General features: G+C 40.9%; 1 protein-coding gene across 1 annotated transcript in view; it reads right to left on the bottom strand.

The window, feature by feature from the left end:
• Positions 1-3015: 3015 nt before the first annotated feature.
• Positions 3016-12375, bottom strand: part of LOC131258340 (alpha-mannosidase I MNS5) — a 173891-nt gene continuing 164531 nt past the window's right edge. Inside the window, exon 17 of the transcript XR_009178064.1 lies at positions 3016-3181. The gene's annotated coding sequence lies outside the window, so the exon portion shown is untranslated. The remainder of the gene's footprint in view (positions 3182-12375) is intronic.

Raw genomic sequence — 12375 nt, 5'->3', positions numbered from 1 at the left:
TCACAACACACAATGCAAGATGCATGAATCATACAATCCAGTCATGCATCAATCCTGCGTATACCTTGCGCTCATGTGAGACAATCTCCACCTATCAGAGAGTCTCATAACAACCTGCCCAATGACAAATGCAATGGTCAACCACATCTCATAACGAACATACAGATGATGCGTATGGGCATGTATCATGATGTTATGCTATCACATACTCATAATCGATATCAGATGATATACTCGTAATTGGTATCAATAATCGGCCTCGATAATCGGCCTTGACAATCGGAATCAGCCTTGATAATCCGAATCAGCCTCGACAATCAGAATCGGTAATCGGCCTAACAAAGGGCTTAAGGGAAGGTCACAATGTGAATATTTAACCATTATCGCCCATCAATGTGGACATTTAACCATTATTGCTCCCAAGGAGTGGCCCACATAGAGCCAAATGTATCGTGGGCCCATGGCCTCACTTAAGGACCTAATACACATCACTATGGGCCTCACTCATGGGCCACATATGCATCACATTGAGCCTCACTCATGGACCTCATGTACATCACAATGGGCCTCAATACATGGGCCCCATATATATCTATTGGGCCGCAATATATGGGCCAAAAAATACATGTCATTGGGCCTTTCCAAATGAGTCAGAAATACATCACAATGGGCCCTACCAAATGGGCCAAAAATTATATCACAATGGGTCACTCATATGGGCCTAATATACATCACCATGGGCCTCACTCAAGGGCCTAATATATATATCACGATGGGCCTCACTCATGGGCCATATATGCATCGCATTGGGCCTCACTCAAATGGGTCGCAATACATCACATTGGGCCTCCGCAAATACAACAAATTGGGCCTCTTACAAGGGCCTCACTTACCACATTGGGGCTGAATCAAATGGACCCCAAGTACATCACATCGGGTCTCACCAAATGGGCCCCAAATACATCAAATGGGCCACATCAAATGGGCTGAATCAAGTGGGTCGTATCACTACACCATTCATCTATTTTTATTTTTTTAGAGATCATTTTAGAGCATTATAAAAAAAATGAATCATATCAAAAGGATCATCTAGACCATACCACAAATAATAGTGGAGATAATGATTTTCTACTGTTAAAACCTCAATGGGCCCATCGTATCATTTATTTTCCATCCAGCCAATTCGAGGTCATAAAGACCTAAACTTAGAGAAAAAACAAATATCATGTTGGTTCAAAACTTCTGTAACCCCAAAGGGGTTTCAATGGTAGACGTTCAATCCTACTGTCTCACCAAATGGATAGACGGTTGGATGCAACACATGCATCAGAGGGTGGGGCCCACCATCCAGCCATCTGGACTGTGGGGCTACGACCCATCCATCAGAGTGGGGCCCATGAGCACGTCAAAAGGATAGACGGTTTGGATGTAATACACCCATCAGTGGTGGGCCCCGTCTGCCACCATCCAGATGGACGATGGATAAAACATATACATCTATGGTGGATCCCACCCGTCCAGCGTGCTGGACGGTGTGGATGGCACCTTACAAAACATAGGGTCCACCACTTGCTAACGTCTGGGACCCCGGCCGTTTCATCTAAATGGGTGGGTCCCACATGGGGCCCACCTCTCATATATATGCTATATTATATATAAATATATATATATATATATATATATATATATTATATTTTATATATTCTTTAAAAAAAAATAGTCCAATGTACTGGACGAAATTCCACGGTGAAATCCCACCGTCCCTAATGGACGGTGTGGATAAAACTCGTACGTCAGATAAGGTGGGGCCCACATGGCAACGGCCACTAGCCAATTCATTTATCAAGTGGGTCCCACGTGTGGAACCCACCAGCTCAAGAAAGAGCTAATATTTGTGTTTTTCCTTCCTTCCACCCAACGCTTCCATCAGGTGGGTCTCACGAAAGTGGACGGCATAGATAAGATATATGCTTCATGGTGGGCCACACACACACATCATCATCCATACGTGAGAGAGAGAGAGAGACGGGGGATGGAGGGACCCCGCCACTATGGGCCCATCTCTTATATAATGCATACATCAAGTGGGTCCCACAACAAGTGGGCCCTAAAATTTGAAATCAACAGTGGATCACCCACCTATCGGCCTTCTTCTTTAGCTCCTTGGACTCCTATGTTTCTTGTCTTTAATCTTGATTGAGGTTGATGAGGGTTGAGATGAGAGATGAGAGGGTAGGAAAGTGGGCCACACTTGGCTTTAGGAAAGCTTGGACGTTGGAAGCTCTCTTGGGAGTTGGGAGATTGCTTAGAGAATGAGAGGAGATGGGATGATAAGGGATAGGTGGAACGGGTGTTGTAAGGAAGGGGATGGAGAGGTATGGGTTTGTTTGAAATTTAGGTAAAAGAGGGATGGGTGGGGAGAGAGAGAGTTGAGTTGTGAGAGGGTAAGGTGGTATGGGGTATGGGGTATGGGTGATGTACTTGAGATAGGGTGTGTACTTGATTGATTAATTGATGGGATAGGTCGTAGAGATTCCCTCAGAATTCACAACACGCGGCATTTCTTCGGAATGAACGCGGGCCCACATCTCCTGGCCTGGGTATTGCATCGGTGCGCGAGACGCAGCGATGGCGCAGTTACAAGGGTACAAGTCTCAGGTCGAGTCGACTTAGATCTACAGGACGCGACTTAGGTTCGTGCACAAATGTTGGATACAGGTCACGGGTTGCCAAAATTTGACCGAGAGCACCGCGGAAGCTTCTAGAACAGTACAGTCTAGGATACAGACCTTACATAAGTTGTCCAATGGGGCCTGAGGATGGTATAGAGCAATTGGTCAATGCAGGAGTATAATGAGAAGACGCGTCTAGTCTGGGATTCTGCGATGTTAACACAAGTGGCTCATCATTTTCTTAATAAAAAAAATAGTCAATGGAGCCTTGTAATGAAAGGAAACACGAAAAGGTTCCAGTGATTGGACAATTTTCGTATCTCCAATATTGTCTCCATCCGGTCGAGGCGCTTTACTTGTAGTTGCTTCATAATTAGAGCCATTGAGTTCCACCATAGGATTTGCATATTCGCCCGTAGCAGCAGAGGTGGTAGTTCCTTTAATTTGTTGAGGAGGTGAGATTACTATAGGAACAACTTCTTTTTCAGTAGTTGTAACTTCTCTCAACTCTGCACCAGACAAAAAAAAAATAGAAGAGGTAAAGAATGCGAAATAAATAGGAAATGAGGGGAAAATGTCCACCTAGGTTAGAACGGACAATGAAGGTGTAGTATCGGTCGATCATTGATTGAATTTTGGTGGGTTTATTGATGGCCATTGCAAGAGAAAGAGTAGAAAGAGAAAAAGGTGCTGGATTTGGTGTATAAGGTTTGAAATAATGATTGAGAGGAAGGTTGGGATCGTTCAACCTTTTTTAATCTTTCTCCCATTTATTCCAAGCTCGGTTGAAACTGGTTTCCATGTGCTTTTTATAAGCTTGCTTCATTTCTCAAGAATATTTTGAGGGAGGTATTCCTGACTAGTACTTAGTTTTATAATATTTTTCAAAGGTAGAAACAACATTGGTTGTAGGAGAAATAACTGGAATTTTCTTCATGACTCGGTCACCCCGAGTCATTATGGATGAAGTTTTTGGTACGGTTCGAGCAGTGAAAAATTTAGGAATGTGACTTGGAAGAGGGCAAAGGTCTGAAATTCTCTTGATGAGATGAAGAGTTGTAGTATTTGGAACAAGTTGTTCCTTCTTGGAGGGGCTAGCTGTTTGTGCACCTATTTTGTCAATCATATGAGTCCATATGTCATATAGTCAGTTGAGCCCTTGGAAGCTGAAGACCGAAGACACAAGAGGACATTAAGCATTAAGGAGTGAAGAACAGGTAAATGATGTGCCCTGGTGACCCTAACTTTAGACTCAAAACAAACTTAGCCTATAGATGATCCTAACCTTTATAGGTAAACCTTGATTGATCATCACATAGCCTTATGAGCCAAATTGGAACATGATAAGTTAGGCTAAAAGAGGTGCTAAGCTACTATAAAATATATGGCCCAAAAATATTAGTTTTCGAGTGGATATTGACCCCATCGATAGGCAAACGATGTGTCTTAAGCGAACCTTTGATTAATAAAAGATCAGGGTTCGATCGATGCCTATTTTCTGAAGTTTCTCGATGCCATTGAATTGGTCTTCGATCCCATTGAATGAGAGTTCGATCAATCGAAGGCATTGCTTGATGCATTTAATCAAGAGAGCTGTTTTTACCCCTTTTTTTTTACCGTTGAACTCAGTTCCTTTATATAAGGCATTCGGTTCTTGTGTATTTGGATGGGTTTTTTGTGCACTAGAAGCCTAGGTGATTTTCTACTCATATCCATCACCATAGATTCTATACCAAAGAGTTTCATACCAATCTTCTTATGATTATTCACTCTAATGAGCACTCTATGTTCCATTATAAAGATGTGGATGAACACTCCTCTTTTTATAGATTAGACACTGAGCCTAATAGTCAAATCCTTGTCTAAACTCTCTAGACACCCATCAAGGTGAATCCCATAGGTTTACAATATTTCCATAAGTTGTAGGAGATTACATTACCTCCCTTGCCTTGGTCACCTCATTAACACATCATATGCAAGGCGAATACTTGTAAGAGCTGAAGCATCGGCATAAACAATCTCAGGAGCAATTGAGAAGTTAATTCATGTATAGGAGAGCATTGAATAAGCATCTCAAGTAAGGTGCTACAAAATGTGCTCAATTAGGCAAATAAGTTGTCAATTGTAAGAGTCCACATACTCTTTCCTTATGTAGAATTGAATATAGAGTTTGTGACTCAAACTCATGTAGGTTCTTGTGTAGGACCGTATTGCCACCAACACATGTGAGTGCGTGTAAGTCTTTGTGTAGGCCTCTGGCGGAAGTGTACACTTGATAAGTCATTGTGTAGGTCTTTGATGAGAGTGTACATTTGTAAGTCCTCCGACGGGAGTGTACGCTTGTAAAGGTTAGGGGGAACCTATTAAAAACTCATAAGACAGTGAATACTGGTACACTCGATGAGAGGCCATCCATCAGGAGTGAGGAGTGGAGTAGGGAAACTGAACCACTACACATGCTTATGTTTATGATTGTCATTTGAGTATAATTTTATTCTTGCTTATATGTTTGTTTAATTAAACTATATGAATGCTTGAATTGGATTATATGCTAGGTACTTAACTTGTAAAGCAATATCTATATATACTAGTTGCTTAATTAGCATATCACTTGTAATCTATGTGATTGGACCCACTTTAGCTTGGAAGTCTTAGTGTTATTTTGCATTAATTAGTTTAATTGGTAAATTGTATTAATTAGGAAAGAAAATTTAAATTAGTCCTAATCACCCTCTTCTAAGACTTAGCCATAATTCTATAGCTTCGCCAAGCTTCCGCACGCACTGTGGTAGACTATTCCATGCAATTTTAATTGGTATTAGAGCAAGATAACTCTTGAAGGGCTTAACTTCTTAGAGTTGATCCAATAAAAACTTTTGAATTATGTCTAACTATAAGGAGAAAATCAAGGTTACCTAAGGAAATGAACTAATTAGTAAAATCTTTTGATATGGGTGAAACTTTTGGGGATAATAAAGGATTTAAACTTAATTGGAATACTATTGCTACAACTTCTATCCCTCTAGTAGTCCTAAAGGGTTCATTTGTTTCAAGAAGTAGATCGAGAGCCTCTCTTATGTGTCATGTTTATGGAGATATTCAGAACCTAAAATTCGAGTGTTTGATCTTAAGAAGGGCCCAATCTACCCTAGTTATAAACCAAACTAGTAAATATGATATCACTGAGAAATTGGCAGACCAATGGAGAAGCATTCCTAGATGATTGTCAAAAAGAGGAGAGAGTTTCCAACCCTTCCTAAAATAACCGATTGATGAAGGTGTTGTTGAAACTAATTGCCCAACTTAATAAAAATGTGAAGAGAATACTAATCAAGGGCAATGATAATCAGGGTATGACTCATATAGTTAAATTACCTACCGAATATATATCTCCAACTAAGAATTCACCTAAGGAAGATGCATCTAGGAGAATCATCCCCCCTCCTGAACATAATCTAGGTCCTAAGAAATTCACACCCAATTGGGTTGTGAAAAGGGATAGGTGACCTTAGAAGGTCTACGAGGGATTAATAGTTAAATTAAATGAATAAAGCCTCATTGTTGAGCCAAATTGAAAAATATGAGAATTAAAGCCTCATTTTGTGCTTAATAGTTAAACCAAAGGATTATAGTCTCATTGCTATTGATAATTTATAGTTAAAGTTGTTTGATTTTAATATCATATGTTTAATGTTAGACTGTCATTGGTCATTTACATTTCAAATCATATATCTTTTAAATGACCATAATAAGCACGCTCCTTGTTTTTAATGTAATATGCACCCTTACATTCCCTTGTTAGTATTGAAAATTTCATGATTTATAGAGCTTTTTATTTTCTATGCTTAATTGATATATCTATGGAATTGTCTCTTTGTTGAATATTGACAAAAAGGGATAGAAAGATCAAGTCCCATCAAAACAAGTTGAATTCTATTTTTCAGTATTAGTTTATTGCTACAAGGAATTGATGAAGATATGGGGAGCAATTATAGATGAGCAGTTTACATGTCTCAAGTCCTGCATTTTAATTTGTAATTCATTGTAATCTTGGACATGTAATAATTGAGATTTTTTTGTTTATCATTGGTATGGATCATGACAAGATATAGGTTAGTTTTTTGTCACATAATTGACAAAAGGGGGAGATTGTTAGTGCACTTATTTATGCACATGTTTGTCAATCACGTGAGTTCATGTATCATATAGTCATTAAGCCTTTGGAAGCTGAAGGACGATGACACAAGAAGACATGGAACATTAAGGAGTGAAGAATAGGTAAATGAGGTGTCTTGGTGATCCTAACCTTAGATCCAAAACAATCTTAGCCTATATATGATCTTAATTTTTATGGGTAAACATTGATTGATCATCACATAGCCTTCGGAGCCAAATTAGAATATGATAAATTAAGGTAAAACATGTACTAAGTTGTTGTAAAATACATGGCCCTAAAAACAATAGTTTTCAAGTGGATCTCAATCCCATCAACAGGTTGTTAATGGGTCTTGAGCAAACTTCTGATCAATTAAAGATCATGGTTCAATCGAAGGTGCCTAGAAACGTCCAACAACTAAATGTCTATTTTCTGGAGTTTCTCGATGTCATCGAACTGGTCTTCAATCCTATCGAATGGGAGTTCAATCAATCGAAGGCATTCCTCGAGACCCATCCATGGCCAGTCATATGTGCTTTCGAGATGTTCGATCGACCACTCTTATTATCATTGAAGGAGAGGTGGTCGGAGTAGCTGATGTTCTCTGAAACTGCGTCATTCTTTGGCTTTGAGATGTAGCTGGTTTCGGTGCATTTTTCTTTTTATTCTCTTCGGTCACTGATTTCTTCTTCTCGACCATGTGTTTCTCTTTCCCATTTGTAGAAGAGGAAAGTCGATGATGAAGTCCATAGGTTCAGTAACCAATTTACTATAGTAATTCTGCCACTAATCATGAAAAGTGATAATTTGGCAGGGACAATGTAACGTCTCAGAAAAATTCGTACAATGACCCAAGTACCACCTCAGGCAGAAATCACTAAGGACCAAAATCCTTTAAAAATTAGACGAAAATTACTTAAGTACTAAACTGAATTAATCAGTAGATTAGCTTGAACCGCTTTCTATACGAACTGCAAGATCTAAAACCAATAGAATCACTAACTCTACATTACCTAAAAACCTAGGATCAATCTCAAAACCCAGTTGCTCTCGGAAGCATCTTAAAACTCCATATCGAACCTGGACCGCGCATCGAAAGTCTAATTACCGCGAAACTATACGGTTATGACTGCCTTACTAGGCTTGGTAACCATCTCGGGAATCAAGTTCAAATAGTATCCAGAAACGTACAACTTGAGCCCGGAACGAAGTGTGTGAGAAATGCGAATATCTTTAGAAAAATGAACTCAAACTTAAGTAATTTGGGTTGTTCTCTTGCATTCCAAATTTAACGTTTCAGACCGTCAGATTCTGACCCAACTACACCCCTTGGATCAGGAAAATTTCCCTGCACATGTCAGTGTACTTGGGGCCCTGATCGAGTGACGATGGCCATTGAACTGAAACTGGTCCTCCGCGGTCAATTTACAAATTCAATAGGACTGAAACTTTAACCTGGCATAGATCCACTGCCAGGGAACTTTCTTCGGACTGTATACAGGAAATGGACCTCCAAATGAGCTCCGTTGGACCGAAACAGCCACTCTTTGGCTATAACCTAAGTATACCATGGCCATGGGGCCATTGACATCAGTTTTGGGCCTATATAAGGGTCTTAACCCACCCCTCTCTCATTTCATACGAATTTTCTAAACCCTAGGAGAGAGAAGAGAGAAAAGAGAAGGAAAGAATGAGGATAAGTGAGAGAGAGCTGTGGTTCGTTGCTGGGATTCATTTCAGCCACTCCACGTGCTGAATCCCCTCTTCCGTGTTGCTATACCGGTGATTTCGACACCATTTTTAGGTAAGGAATCCTAACCCTAATCTGTTATCGGTATCCAAATATGTAGATCGGTGAAATAGCTAACCTATTTCATGTTACAGGTAGTCGTTGTGCTGAAAATAAAGGCGTAGTGTACGAACCAAGTTCGTAATCGGCGTACCGATGAAAGGTGCAGACTATAAACGTTTAAGTTATGGTTTTCAAGGCTTTCAATGTCAGTTAATGATTTATGACTGACTTGATTACTGTCACATGTACTTAGATGCAATGTTTTTCATGTATTATACATATATATAAACTATGTTGAATATAATGCATTTCATGTGTTTGTTGAAATGTTTGAATGAATATGGAATCATGATTTGTGCTTGCCATGATTATTGATTGAGAATATATGATTGTTGTATGTGTGACAACTCCTTTGTGAAAGGATTTGTTACAATATATGTTGTGATAAATTTATTACATGTATGTTGATATGTGTTGTCTAAGTGTTTGATAAAATGCCTGAATGAGAAAATGCTGATTGAAATATATTTTATAAAGGTGTTGAGATAAGATTCTCAACTACCTTAGCTACAGGTATAGATTCCTTCTTGTAACCTAAATCCAATTACGTGATTTATGTTGAAATGTATGTGTATGATGTCATGTTCACCATGTGTTATATAAAATGCTCGAATGGTTGCAATGCTTAGATTGTTTGTTCAATACTGTTATGACTACCATATGTGAGTGTTATTGCTTTGGAGTGTGATTAGGGCTACAATGTAGTCCAAACAATCGGTAACAACTTCTAATCGAGTGGCTGAATCAGTTTCGCTACCACAGACACGTTTGATGAATCCAAGTCATACGGTGATTATCGACAGTGGTTAGGCCACAAGGAGTGCGTATGCGCTCCATGAATATCAATTTAGCATGCATTCGTAGCAATCGGACCTGTCAAGTTACCTGATTGACCTAATGTATGTTCACCATGTTTAGACGCTACTGCTTGAATTTAAGGTACCACTTATCATTGAAAAGCCCGTTTAACCTTAGTACCACGATCTACTAAGATGTATAAGCCGGGCATGGTGGTATGGGATACCGTGTTCGAGCTGTCGGCCTACGCTGGGGTGACGAGCCTCCCCATAGTGTCCAGTGAACAAACCAAACTCGTGAGCCAAATACGGTGGTATGAGACACTGTATTCAAGCTGTCGGCCTATGCTAAGGTGATGAGCCTTTCCCATAGTGACCTCGAGTATAAACTAGGCCTACGCCGAGGTGACGAGCCTCACGTAGTGACCTGAACTTGCCTGTCCACTATTTTTTAAAATCAGGGGTGATGTTCCCCTATAACTTGTCTATCGTATGTGATTAACTAAGATTGACAACCCTATATGGATCATAGTTTGGGCAATTGATATAAAGGGAGGTACCTTAGCTTCCCGAATCTGTTGTATGAATAGGTCTAATTAAGAACTTGGCTAACACAACCATGCACCGCATTGCATGTGCCTTTGGCGTGGGAGTTTAGCATGCGTGACCATGAGATGATGTCGCGGAGAGAGTGCAGGCGAAGGCATGCATCATTAATACATATCATCCTTGCATTAACAAGAGTACTTAGGACATGATTGTTGTACTGCTTTATCATTACTGCTTGTCTAAATTGATAACATGTTAACCTTTACCTTATAGCTCCACTGAGTTGATCACTCACTCCCATTCTAGGATGGTGTTTTAAAACACCAACCAGACTCTGTTGTAGTTTCAGATGATGGCGAGCTTATGAGTTGGAGCCAGCCTTCTACGACAATAAGGAGTTCTCCTTCATGCAACTATCTGGCGGGTCTATGTAGACCTGGAATTGCGTCGACGGGGCTACAGGGATACGAATTAGTTGAACATCACACTTGTCATTTTGTATATTTTGGAACTATACATGTAATTATTTAACCTGGTATCATGTTCATATGCTTTATATATCTAACACAGTCTTCCACTTACGTAATCAAATCGTCTCTAGAGTATGATATGCTGATTTGGTGTAATCCTATTCATGTTTAATGCACTAATATAGACAACATTTAATCATCATTATCTATGTTGCATAAGTGATGCCTTTGAACTCGGGAGCTGAGCTTCTGCTCGACCCCTGATTTTTAGGGCGTTATAAATTAGTATCAGAGCATGATTTGGATTCAACTGGACCTGGGTTATGGTAACACGAAAAATTTTGACGTACTTTTACTTAGGAGGGGGGCAATAAAATGTAGAAACGAACGTAGGATTCCAAGTTCCACCGGCTGGCGAAACTGACCGTTGAAACGGGACCCGTAAGCATCTGTGATCATGCGAGATGATCCCAATTCTTTTCTAGACCGTCAATTGATGGGTTTAGATGAGGATTCAGCCTATTCCACACTCAAATGATTGGAACGCGTGAATATACGTGAGATGGACTCCAAAAACATCTCAAACGGACTCGGGGGCCTAAACGGTGCAAATCGGGGGAACCAAGGTAGACCTCACGCATTTTCGGTACCCCTTGAGGGGGATGTCATCACCCACATGTCTAGTGGACCGCAATGGCATCGCCCCTACCGCGAGGCCTCGCGGTCCACGGACAGTGGGCCGGGCGGGCCGGCCATTGTACACGCGTGTGGAGGCCCCCTATACCTCCCCATTTGCTTCATTTCTTTCATTTCCACCCCTCCAAGCTTTCCAAATCTCCCAAAATCCCATTTTTCTCTCTCAAACCTCCCCTCCATTCTCATATCATCTTCTTCTTCATCACTACATATACACCTCCCACCATTCCTTTCAAACCCATCTCATATCTCCCTTATTTTCCTCCCATTTGGGCACACAAACCCTCCTTGGTATCTCAAAAATCTCAAGGTCCAACAACCCATCCTATCCCTCCATTTTGTTTCACTCTCATAGCTCTTTTTGAGCTAATGGCGGCCATATTTTCGCTTTCCACACTTCTTTCTCTCATGGGAAAGAAGAGGGCTTCCACGGATGAAGTCAGGCCTAGCCGCCCTACCCGTTCAAGAAGGCAGAAAGGCGCCGAGGCTAGCACAAGCGTCGATCAAGAGCTAAGGACAAAGTGAGATCTCGATCCCTAGATTCCTCTCGAAAGAGTTTTACTGACGGATATGGCACATGGAAGGTTTTAAGGCCGTAGGGTTCTCTTTGAAGTACACGTGGACGAGAAACTATTTGGGCTTTATCCAGCGATGGATCTCCTATTGGACACCGATTGGGGTCCCATATTTAAGGGCAAGTCCCGTGCGAATGAGAGCACTATCCAAGCCTTCTACGCCCATATACAAGAGCCACTACTGGAGCCTCTATAGTTCTCTATCCCTGTGAGAAGGCGGGAAGCCATTGTCAATGTGGACTTGATAGCCCGAATCATGGGGATGCAGCATGAAGAGGTACATGCTAGCGAGAGAAATCTCAGGAGTGTGCGTGAAAGAGATCGCTGCACACGATTTCTTTGTGGCCGACTGGTCCACTGGAATCAAGGCAATTGCCTCCTGGCATCCAAGATGACTCCTGACTTCCGCCTGCTCCACCACATCTTCACATACAATGTGTATCTCAGGTGGAGCAATCATAGCGAATGCACGCGTTTGATGGTAGACTTCCTATACAGAGCTGGGCAAGGAGACAAGTTGTGCTTGCCTACATATGTACTACTACAGATGGTTCAGACCGCACGCTCTCCTAGGACAGACATTTCACTCCCATTTGGCCGACTTATAT

The sequence above is a fragment of the Magnolia sinica genome, chromosome 10 (genome assembly GCF_029962835.1).
Source record: "Magnolia sinica isolate HGM2019 chromosome 10, MsV1, whole genome shotgun sequence".
NCBI classification, from domain to species: domain Eukaryota; kingdom Viridiplantae; phylum Streptophyta; class Magnoliopsida; order Magnoliales; family Magnoliaceae; genus Magnolia; species Magnolia sinica.
Note: the sequence above shows the minus strand (reverse complement) of the source record. Positions and strands in the feature narration are given on the sequence as shown.